The sequence below is a fragment of the Pezoporus flaviventris genome, unplaced genomic scaffold, assembly GCF_033815535.1.
Source record: "Pezoporus flaviventris isolate CSIRO_AGI_PZ_B2104156 unplaced genomic scaffold, CSIRO_AGI_Pfla_v1 ptg000317l, whole genome shotgun sequence".
NCBI lineage: Eukaryota > Metazoa > Chordata > Aves > Psittaciformes > Psittacidae > Pezoporus > Pezoporus flaviventris.
The window spans coordinates 265,087-277,265 of NW_026892864.1; positions in this window are offsets into that span (position 1 = coordinate 265,087).

Sequence of the window (12,179 nt, forward strand, 5' to 3'; positions counted from 1 at the left end):
TTTAGCTCTGTGGGGAATTAACATCAAGCAAGAAAAGTGGAGCAAAAGAAGTGGAATAAAAGGGGATGAGAAGTAGAAGAAGGAACTGAGAAGTGAGGAGAAGGTCAAAAGGATAGTGTCGAAAAAGCAGACTAATCAATTATAATTTTAGATTATGCTCGTGGACAGCAGCAACTAACCAAGTGTATTGTAGCTTTAAGTGCGTGGATATGATCAAAAACATATATAAACCATGTAATCTAAAGTAAAAAGGTCTTCAACCAGCAATTGGACTCCGTGCCTTCAATCCCCTCACTAAAGGAGAAAAGTGATTTTAGAAACTGGACTACTACACCCGAATATAATTGACTTCTGAAGATGCTGCTACATTTCTTTTGTATAGAGTATAAATAAGGCAAGTGCTTTTTACTTAATGAGCTGTGATGTAGAAAGCATTGATCTAGAACAGCTGGAAAAAATTAGTTCTTCACATATACTTTAGAAAAGGCTTAATACAGAAAGACAGGGAAAGGGTTGCATGTTTAATATTAGCATAGCGGAGTGACACTTACTGCAAATTTAATTACCTAATATGCATATTTGAGTGTTGTCTGAAAATAATCACTGAGGACTTACTGTAGTGACTGAAAAATTACCAGCTCCAACTGCTGAGGATGCTAGAGGCTGACAGACGCAGTGGTTGCTGCTGTCAGAACAAAGGGAGAAGCTGGTGGGAATGCAAACTCATTTTGTAAGGTAGTACTTACTATCACTAAGGTGTCTAGAACAAATGGTGGGCAAATAGTCGTAGAATAGTTAGGGCAAGAAAGGACTTCAAGATCATCTAGTTACAACCTCCCTGCTGATACGGAGAAAACTCCAGGAACAAACTCACCACCAAAGTTTTCAAGCTGACAAGCAGGTATTCTTTACTGCGGCGTCGGGAGACACGGGGGATAGCTCCAGCTAGCGTGTATCACCCCAGTTGCCACACAAGCCGTCCTTTTGTAGCCACTGGGCATACATACATATTCATGAGGCTACGGATGGATTACATCCTTTTCCAGAGAGTTCCCTGCATGCGTACAGAATTGTGGGGGTGGTCTCTGAGGGTCGTTTACTTCCTCCAGCGATCTTCATCACTTCTGGCAGCCTTTGAAGCACGCGCAGTAGATGCTCATACCAGTTTAATTGGTTCGTTAGCACCAGAGACATAACAATCCTCCTATCCTCCTACTTATCAGTTAGTTTAACTGCAGCCCATCCTGGACACCTGCGGTTCCCAGATACTCCTTATCCTGTGTCCTGTTCTTCTAGACTGTTTTTTCCTTAAAACTATGTCAACTATAGCAATTTCTCTTGTGAGAATTCTCAGTATGTTCTCTATGTTCTCTAGCTGCTCTATGGAATGTTTTTCTCTATGTATCATGCACCTCAGTAATTTTCCATTGCTACTGTTACAAAGCCATCAAACTTAACATTACTTAAAGCTAATTCTAAAGATTTCTATATTCCATTTTGTGACTTTGTGCCCCCCCCCCCCCCCCCCCTTTGTCTCACTATGGAATGCCATTGTCCCGGGGGAGGGTCACAGCTCCTCCTTGTCCATGGTGCTGAAGAAGATGTGAGATCCTCAGTGTCCCTTATGGAACTGCATCTCCCTATGGAATCCCAGCATTCCTTATGGAATGGCAGCATTCTCTATGGAATGACGGTGTTCCCTATGGAATGCCATTGTCCGGGGGTGGGGTGTCACAGCTCTTCCTTGTCCACAGTACCGGAGAAGAAGCGGGCGAAGCAGCAGAGATGCCGTGAGGCCGACTGCAATTCCTGCTGCAGGCACCGGTTGTTGTGGCACAGGTTGGCCACTTCCACCTGGAGAACCACCTTGTCCTGTTTCTCCTATAGGATACAGGGTCAGACCCCAAAACACAACAAATACCACCCCAAAACTACCTTGGTCCTGCTCCTCCTATGGGATACAGGGTCAGAGCCCAAAAACAGACTGAAAAACAGGCCAAAACCACCCCAAAACCACCTTGTCCTGCTTCTCCTGTGGGATACAGGGTCAGAGTCCCAAAACAGACCCAAAGCAGGACAAAAACACACCAAAACACCCAAAACCAGCCACAAAACATGCCCAAAACACTCCAAAACCCCCTTGTCCTGCTTCTCCTATAGGTTACAGGGTCTTTGCCCCAAAAGAGCTCCCAAACACCCCAAATACAGGTGAAAATTACCCCAAAACCACCTTGTCCTACTTCTTCTCTTTGATACAGGGTCAGAGCCCCAAAACAGCCCCAAAACACCACAAAACACCCCAAAACAGCCTTGTCCTGCTTCTCCTATGGGTTGCAGTGTCAGAGCCCCAAAACAGCTGCAAAACAGAACAAAAACCCAAAAACACCCCCAAATCCACCTTGTCCTGCTTCTCCTGTGGGATACAGGGTCAAAGGCCCTAAACACCCCAAAAACACGACAAAACTACCTCAAAACCACCTTGTCCTGCTTCTGCTATGGGATGCAGGTCAGAGCACAAAACCAGACCCAAAACAGGACAGAAACACTCCAAAACCCCCAAAACAGGCGCAAAACACCTCAAAAACACCTTGTCCTGCTTCTCCTGTGGGATACAGGGTCAGAACCCCAAAACAGCTGAAACAGGGCAAAAGCAACCCAAAACCATTGCAAACCACCCCCAAACCACCCTAAAACCACCTCAAAATCACGTTCTCCTGCTTCTGCTGTGGGATACAGGGACGCAACCCCAAAGCAGACCCAAAAAAACGCAAAACAGGACAAAACCACCCCAAAAGCACCTTGTCCTGCTTCTCCTGTGGGGTACAGGGTCAGAGCCCAGAAACAGCCCCAAAACAGTACAAAACCAGGCGAAAACCAGGCCAAAAAACCCAAAGCAAACCAAAAAACAGGCCAACCCCCCCCCCCCCCCCCCAATCCCCTTGTCCTGCTTCTCCTGTGGGATACAGGGGCAGAGCCCCAAAAAAGACATAAAACATGACAAAAATAGGACAAAAATACCCCAAAAGCATCTTGTCCTGCTTTTACACTGGGGTACACGGTCAGAGCCCCCAAACAGGACAAAACCAGGACAAAACACACAAAACAACCCCCAAAACAGGCCAAAACCACCCCAAAATCACCTTGTCCTGCTTCTCCTATGGGACACAGGTCAGAGCCCCAAAACAGGACAAAACCAACCTAAAACCAGCCCAAAACCACCTTGATCTGCTTCTCCTATGGGATACACGGTCAGAGCTCCAGAACAGATACAGAAGAAGACAGAAACACTCCAAAACCCCCCAAAAAACCCCACAACACCTGAAAACCTCCTTGTCCTGCTTCTCCTATGGGATACAGGGTCAGAGGCACAAAACAGACCCAAACCAGGACAAAAACAACCCAAAACACCCCCAAAACACCCCAAAACCAACTTGTCCTGCTTCTCCTATGGAATACAGGGTCAGAGGCCCTAAACACCCCAAAAACAGGACAAAACTACCCCAAAACCACCTTGTCCTGCTTCTCCTACAGGATACAGGGTCAGAGCCCCAAAACAGGACAAAACCACGCAAAAACCAGGACAAAACACTCAAAGCAAATGGCAAAACAGGCCAAAACCACCCCAAAACAGCCTTGTCCTTCTTCTCCTGTGGGATACAGGGGCAGAGCCCCAAAACAGACCCAAAACAGGACAAAAACAGACCCAAAACACCCCAAAAACAGCCCAAATCCACCCTCTCCTGCTTCTGCCTTGGGATACAGGGTCAGATCCTCAAAACAGACCCAAAACAGGACAAAAACACTCCAAAACCCCCCGAAAAGCCCCAAAACACCTCAAAACCACCTTCTTCTGCTTCTCCTATGGGATACAGGGCCAGAGCTGCAAAACAGACCACAAAACAGGACAAAAACACTCCAAAACCCCCCAAAAGCCCCAAAACACCTCAAAACCACCTTCTTCTGCTTCTCCTATGGGATACAGGGCCAGAGCCGCAAAACAGACACCAAAAAACACCAAAACAGGACAAAACCACCCCAAAACCACCTTGTCCTGCTTCTCCTGTGGGATACACAGTCAGAGCCCTGAAACAGACCCAAAACAGGCCACGTACAACCCAAATCACCCCAAAACCAGCTCCAAAACCCCCAAACCAACCCAAAACCACCTTGTCCTGCTTCTCCTGTGGAACACAGGGTCAGAACCCTAAAACAGTCCAAAACCAGGCCAAACCACCCCAAAACCAACTTGTCCTGCTTCTCATATGAGACACAGGGTCAGAGCCTCCAAACAGACCGAAAAGAGGCCAGAAACACTCCAAAACACCCCCAAAACCAGGACAAAAACACCTTGTCCTCCTTCTGCTATGGGATACAGTGTCAGAGCCCCAAAACAGACACAAACAGGCCACAAATGACCCAAAACACCCCAAAACCACCTTGTCCTGCTTCTCCTATATGATACAGGGTCAGAGCCCCCCAAAAAGACACAAAACATGACCAAAATATGGCAAAACAACCCCAAAACTACCTTGTCCTGCTTCTACTCCGGGGTACACACTCACAGCCCCCAAACCAGCCCCAAACCAGGACAAAACCAGGCCAAAACACCCAAAACAACCCCCAAAACCACCCCCAAATCACCTTGTCCTGCTTCTCCTATGGGACACAGGTCAGAGCCCCAAAACAGGACAAAACCAACCTAAAACCAGCCCAAAACCACCTTGTCCTGCTTCTCCTGTGGGATACAGGGTCAGAACTCCAAAACAGACCCAAAACAGGCCAAAAACCACCCAAAAACCACCCCAAGCCCACCTTGTCCTGCTTTTCCTGTGGGATATATGGTCAGAACCCCAAAACAGCTGCAAAACAGGATAAAAGCAACCCCAAACCATTCAAAACAGACCCAAAACACCCTAAACCATGTGTCTGCTTCCCCTTATCAATGGTTAGTGCCTTTGTTCTGCTTAGTAGGCATGATAGGTACAGACCATACTTTTGTTTTAGCAAGTGAATTCCTCTAACCCCCTTGTACAACTCCATTGTACAACCCCCCTGGACACTGGTTAACCCTGTATCAGATGGACGGATAGATGGATGGGTGATGGATGAATGGATGGATGATGGCTTGGTGATGGACGGATGATGGATGGATGATGAATGGATGGATGATGGGTGATGGATGAATGGATGAGTGGAAGGATGATGGATGATGAAAGATGGATGATGGGTGGATGACGGATGGATGATGGATAACGGATGAATGGATGAATGAATACACATAGATTCCATAAGCCTCATCTCCTATTACTTTCCCATCTGTAATGCTGAAAGCCCATTGTGAAGAGCAGCACTGAACCATTGAAACCCTTGTAGGGTCCAAACACAAATCTCTCTATTACAAACAAATTCCTTAATCATGTCCAATTTAATAGTTAAGAGTCCCAGGGCAGCTCCTCACAGCAATCAGTCAAACCATGGACAGTTCAGGCTCAGTCCAGTTCAGTCACTCACAAGGGGATGGGGTGGGATTGACATGGGATGGGAAGGGGTGGGATCGAATGGGATTAGGATGGGTTGAGGTGGGATGGAATGGAGTGGGCCTGGGTGGGGTGGGATGCAAAGATGAGACGAGATGAGATGCAATGCAATGGGATGCTTTGAGATGCAATGAGATGCCATGGGATGGCAAGAGATAGGGGATAGGAGATAGAGATAAATGAGAAGAGAGGAGAAGAGAAGAGAAGAGAAGAGAAGAGAAGAGAAGAGAAGAGAAGAGAAGAGAAGAGAAGAGAAGAGAAGAGAAGAGAGGAGAAGAGAAGAGAAGAGAAGAGAAGAGAAGAGAAGAGAAGAGAAGAGAAGAGAAGAGAAGAGGGATGAGGACGATGAAATGAAACTCAATGAAATTATATCAAATGGACATGAAATTAAATGAAATAAAATAAAGTGAAAAAACAAAATGAAATGAAATGATACGATAGGAAATGGTATATTTTTGGAGAGAAGAAGAGGAGAGAAAATGACGAGGAGGAGAAAAGAAACCAAATGCAATGAAATGGAAATGAAATTATATGATATGATATGACACTATAACATAACATGATAAAACATAATATGGTATATACTATGATGCAATATATGCTATGAGGGTGAAACGAATTTAAATGAAATGACATCAAATGGACGTGAAATGGAAATGGAAATGAAAATGGAAGGAAATTAAATATAATCAAATTCTGTGGTATGGTATGATATGGTATGGTACAGCATGGTATGTATGATACGCTATGATAGCAAAGATAAGCTATGATATGCTTTGATAAGGTATGATATGCTATGATATACTATTGTATGATATGTGATATGATGGTATGGTATACAACTGCAGGACATGATCAGATATGATATGATAAAATACAGTATGATAAAATATGATATGATACGATATGATCTGATACGATATAACATGACATAATAGTTTTGGAGAGGAGAGAAAATGGTGAGGATGAAATGAAATTAATTGCAATGTAATGGAAACAAAATGAAATGATATGATGATATGATGTAACATGATATAACATGAAAAAACATATGATATGATACAAGATATGCTATGCTATGCTTTGACATGGTATGATATGCTATAATATGCTATATGATTCAATATCATATTCTACAGCATATGATGAGGGGAGGAGAGGAGATGGCATGGGATTGGACGGGATGGAATGGGATGCGATTAGATGCAATGAGATGCGATGCAATGAGATACAATGAGATGCGATGAGATGTGATGCAATGAGATCAGAAGAGATCTGGGAAGACGCTGGCTCAGGCAGTTGGCTGTGTCCCCTCTGCCTTGACAAACTGCCACCACAATCCACAAGTGGCCCGTGCCCACTGCACCCAGAGCCTGGGATGCAAAGCAGAGAATTACAAGGGTGTCCCGGTCACACGGGGAACCCCAAATGTGGTTTTACACAGGGTTCTCGCACCCTTCAAACAGTCATGTACCACACACTTGGACCAAGCACTAGCACCCTCACTACCAATGACCAGTCCTAGTCCAACTCTGCCAGGCGCTCACGCTACTTCTGCTGCACTCCTGCTCTTGTCTATTGACGCAGATGCCCCTGGAGCCAGTCCTGCAAGAGATACTGATGAATGGTGTGCGGGACAGTGGGAGGCTTTCAAAGACATGCTGGAGGGGCTGGGATTCTGACATTATTTCTGCTGGGCTGCAATACCTCTTCTCCTTCACAGACAGCTCTAAGATACCCTTAAGAAAAGTCCTAGTTCCAGGCCTGGGCTGAGGCTTCCAGGAAAAATCCACTACCTCATCACACCACAGTGTACATAGAAATATATGGAGACATATATAAATAAAAGACCTATTGATTAATACTTTAAAGTCTGGTTGATCTAGCAGATAGGGGGAAGAGAATTTTCATAACATGCCTTGTGGGTCCCACCAACCAGAAGAAGCAGGACAAGGTGGTTTTGCGTTGGTTTGGGGGTTTTGGAGCTGGTTTTGCGGTGATTTGGGTTGTACTTGGCCTGTTTTGGGTCTGTTTTAGGGCTGTGACCCTGTATCCCACAGGAGAAGAAGAACAAGGAGGTTTTGGGGTGCTTTTGTCCTATTTTTGTCCTGTTTTGTGTCTTTTTCGGGGCTCTGACCCTGTGTTCCATAGGAGAAGCAGGACAAGGTAGTTTTGGGATGGTTTTGTCCTTTTTTTGTCATGTTTTTTGTCTTTTTTGAGGCTCTGACCCTGTATGCCATAGGAGAAGCAGGAGAAGATGGTTTTGGGGCTTTTTTGTTCTGTTTCAGGTCTGTTTTGGGGCCCTGACACTGTATCTCATAGCAGAAGGAGGACAAGGAGGTTTTGTCCTGCTTTTTGGGATGTTTTGGGGTGTTTTTGGCCTGTTTTGGGTATGTTTTGAGGCTCTGAACCTGTGTCCTATAGAAGAAGCAGGACAAGGTGGTTTTGGGTTGGTTTGGGGGTTTTGGAGCTGGTATTGGGGTTTTTGGAGTGTTTTTGTCCTGTTTAGGATCTGTTTCAGGGCTCTGAACCCAGTATCCCACAGGAGAAGCAGGACAAGGTGATTTTGGGGTGGTTTTGTCCTATTTTTGTCATGTTTTGTGTCTTTTTTGGGGCTCTGACCCTGTGTCCTATAGCAGAAGCAAGACAAGTGGTTTGGGGTTGGTTTGGGGGTTTTGAAGCTGGTTTTGGGGTGATTTGGGTTTTACTTGGCCTGTTTTGGGTCTGTTTCAGGGCTCTGACCATGTGTTCCACAGCAGAAGCAGGACAAGGTGGTGTTGGGTTAGTTTGGGGGTTTTGGAGCTTGTTTTGGGGTGATTTGGGTTGTGCTTGGCCTGTTTTGGGTCTGTTTCAGGGCCCTGACCATGTATCCCACAGGATAAGCGGGACAAGGTGGCCTTGGAGTGCTTTTGTCCTGTTTTGTTTTTTTTGGGGGTCTGTTTTGGGGCTCTGACCCTGTATGCCATAGGAGAAGCAGGACAAGGTGTTTTTGGGGTGGTTTTGTCTTATTTTTGTCATGTTTTGTGTCTTTCATGGGGCTCTGACCCTGTGTTCCATAGGAGAAGCAGGACAAGGAGGTTTTGGGTTGGTTTGTGGGTTTTTTTGTTTGGTTTTAGGTCTTTTTTGGGTCCCTGACACTGTATCTCATAGCTGAAGTAGGACAAGGAGGTTTTGTCCTGCTTTTTGGGGTGTTTTGCGGTGTTTTTGGCCTGTTTTGGGTCTGTTTTGAGGCTCTGACCCTGTGTCCTATAGAGGAAGCAGGACAAGGTGGTTTTGCGTTGGTTTGGGGGTTTTGGAGCTGGTTTTGGCGTTTTTGGAGTGTTTTTGTCCTGTTTTGGGTCTGTTTGAGGGCTCTGACCCTGTATCCCACAGGAGAAGCAGGACAAGGAGGTTTTGGGGTGGTTTTGTCCTATTTTTGTCATGTTTTGTGTCTTTTTTGGGGCTCTGACCCTGTGTTCCGTAGGAGAAGCAGGACAAGGTGGTGTTGGGTTGGTTTGGGGGTTTTTGAGCAGGTTTTGGGGTGATTTGGGTTGTACTTGGCCTGTTTTGGGTTTGTTTCAGGCCTCTGACCATGTATCCCACAGGAGAAGCAAGACAAGGTGGCCTTGGGGTGGTTTTGTCCTGTTTTGGTTTTTCCGGGGGTCTGCTTTGGGGCTTTGACCCTGTATGCCATAGAAGAAGGAGGACAAGGTGTTTTTCGGGTTGTGTTGTCCTATTTTTGTCATGTTTTTTGTCTTTTTTGGGGCTCTGACCCTGTGTTCCATAGGAGAAGCAGGACAAGGAGGTTTTGGGTTGGTTTGGGGGTTTTGGAGCTGGTTTTGGGGTTTTGGGGGTGTTTTTGTCCTGTTTTGGGTCTGTTTTGGGGCTCTGACCCTGTATCCCACAGGAGAAGCAGGACAAGAAAGTTTTGGGGTGGTTTTGTCCTATTTTTGTCATGTTTTTTGTCTTTTGGGGGGCTCTGACCCTGTGTTCCATAGGAGAAGCAGGACAAGGTGGTTTTGGGTTGGTTTGGGGATTTTGGAGCTGGTTTTGGGGTGATTTGGGTCGTACTTGGCCTGTTTTAGGTCTGTTTCAGGGCTCTGACTGTGTATCCCACAGGAGAAGGAGGACAAGGTGGTTTTGGGGTGGTTTTCTCCTGTTTTAGCTTTTTTTTTCAGTGTGTTTTGGGGCTCTGACCCTGTATCCCATAGGAGAAGCAGAAGAAGGTGGTTTTGAGGCGTTGTGGGCTGTTTTGGGGGTGTGTTTGTGTTGGTTTTGCCCTGTTTTGGGGCTGTTTTGAGCCTTTGACCCTGTATCCCATAGCAGAACCTGGACAGGGTGGTTTTGGGCTGGTTTTGAGGTTGTTTGGGTCTGTTTTTGGCCTGTTTTGGGTCTGTTTTGGTACTGTGGTGTGTAATACCTCCCTGGCTAGCCTGGGTCAGGTGCCCCGTCTGCTTCCTCCTGGCTTCCCCTCCTCCCTTGCAGAGCATGAGCCTCACAAAGTCCTTGGTCAGGGTAAACATCACTTAGCAACAACCGAAAACATCGGCTTCACCAACATTGTTCCCAGGCTGGAAGTCAAAACACAGCACTGCATCAGCTACCACGAAGGAGAAACATGACTGCTACTGCTGAACCCAGGACAGCAGCCCTCAACCCTTACTGCTTCGACCAGACCCTCCTTGTTAGTGAGGATGAGATCCAGCAGCACTCCTCTCCTGGTTGGCTCATCCACCATTTGCAGAAGGAAGTTATCATCCATACACTGGAGGAACCTCCTAGACTGTGGCTGGGTTGGTGAGTGGTCCTTCCAGCAAACATCAGGGAAGTTAAAATCCCCCACGACGACCACGGCCTGTGACTGTGAGGCCGCTCTCAGCTGCCTGTAGAAGGCCTCGTCAACTTCCTCACCCTGATCTGGTGGTCTGTAACAGACACCTACAACAGTATCCCCCCTGCCAGCCCGCCCCTTAATTCTCACCCACAGACTCTCAACTCGCTCGTCATCTGTCCCTGGACAGAACTCGGTGCATTGTGGCTGCTCTCGCACATGAAGAGCAACCCCACCACCCCTCCTGGCTGGCCTGTCTTTCCTGAAAAGGACATAGCCCTCCATGACTATATTCCAGTCATGTGAGCTGTCCCACCACGTCTCTGTAATTGCCACCAGATCATAGTCTCCTGACTTAACACAGGTTTCCAACTCCTCCTGCTTATTTCCCATGCTGCGCGCATTGGTGTACAGACATTCCAGGGAGCGAGCTGAGCACACCGATTTCACCCGAGGATTATAGGAGGCCTCCCAGTCTTCATCAGTTCTGGAGTGCTGCCCCACTGGGGCAAGCCCAGCTACAACCCCATCCCCCTTCGAATCTAGTGTAAAGCTCTCCAAATGAGCCCTGCTAATTCGTGCCCCAGCATCATTTTGCCTCTGTGAGATAAAGCTTTCCCACACGCCATTGTCCAGACTGGTGCCCTATAAAACCAGCCGTTATCAAAGAATCCAAAGCCCTGCCTGTAGCACCAGTCTCGAAGCCAATTGTTTATGAACTGAATCTTCCCATTCCTTCCCACATCATCAGTGGAAGATGGAAGGAGTGAGGAGAAGATCACTTGAGCCCCAGACTCTTTCACCATCCGCCCCAAGGCCCTGTAGTCTTTCTTCATCCCCCTCAGACTGCGGGAAGCAGCTTCCTCCCCACCTGTCTGGAAGACCAGCAGCGGGTAGTAGTCTGTCGGGTGCACCAGGTTGGGGAGCGCCCTGGTGATATCCCTGATCCGGGCTCCAGGCAGACTACACACTTCCCTATGATGAGGGTCAACTCTGCATATCGGGCCCTCTGTTCCTCTCAGAAGGGAATCCCCTACTACAATGACCCTTCTTTCTTTCTTAACAGAGGCAGTCTTGAGGTGCAAAGTCGACCGCCTTTTCCTATGTGGCCCTGTGGGCTGGCCTTGCCCCACATTCTCACCTACCTCTCCTTCAAGATCCAGGGCCTCAAACCTATTACGGAGGGACACCTGGGGAAGCAGGGCAGGAAGGGGGGAGGGTTTCCCACGACGTCGAACTGGAACTCGCTTCCAACCCTCGTCATCTTTTTGGTCCCCTACCTCTGCACAACAGCTACAGGGCAGGGGCTGTCTCGGGCCATCCCCCTCTGTGTGAGAAGGCAGGGGGTCCTTCCCCTTTTGGGGGGTATCTCCCTGGAACCGTTTCGACTGGCACGCCAGGGAGTTACTCCACCAGTCGATCTCCCTTTCACACTCCCTGATGGTCCTCAGCGTCTCAACCTCCTCCTTAACTCCTGACACCAGGCTAAGCAGATCTTCTACCTGCTCACACCTCACGCAGGTGGAATGCTGTCCTCCCTCCCCCGGCAGCAGCAGGCTCTGGCACTCCCTGCACCCAGAGACCTGAACAGCCACGGTCTGGGACGGGGTCTCTGTCTGAGTTGCTGCAGTCACCTTACTGCAAGCTCTCTTTCTGGAGGCAACCATATTGGTGCGCAGTCTGGGACACCAGCAACACGACCTGCTTGCTCCTCCCTGCGCCCGGTGGGCAGCGACGTCGCTGCCCTCTCAAAGGCTCTTTCAAGGCAAGCAGCAGGGGAGTGGTCGCCGTCACCGTGGGAACGCCCCCCGCCACGTCAGCCGCTCTCTCGC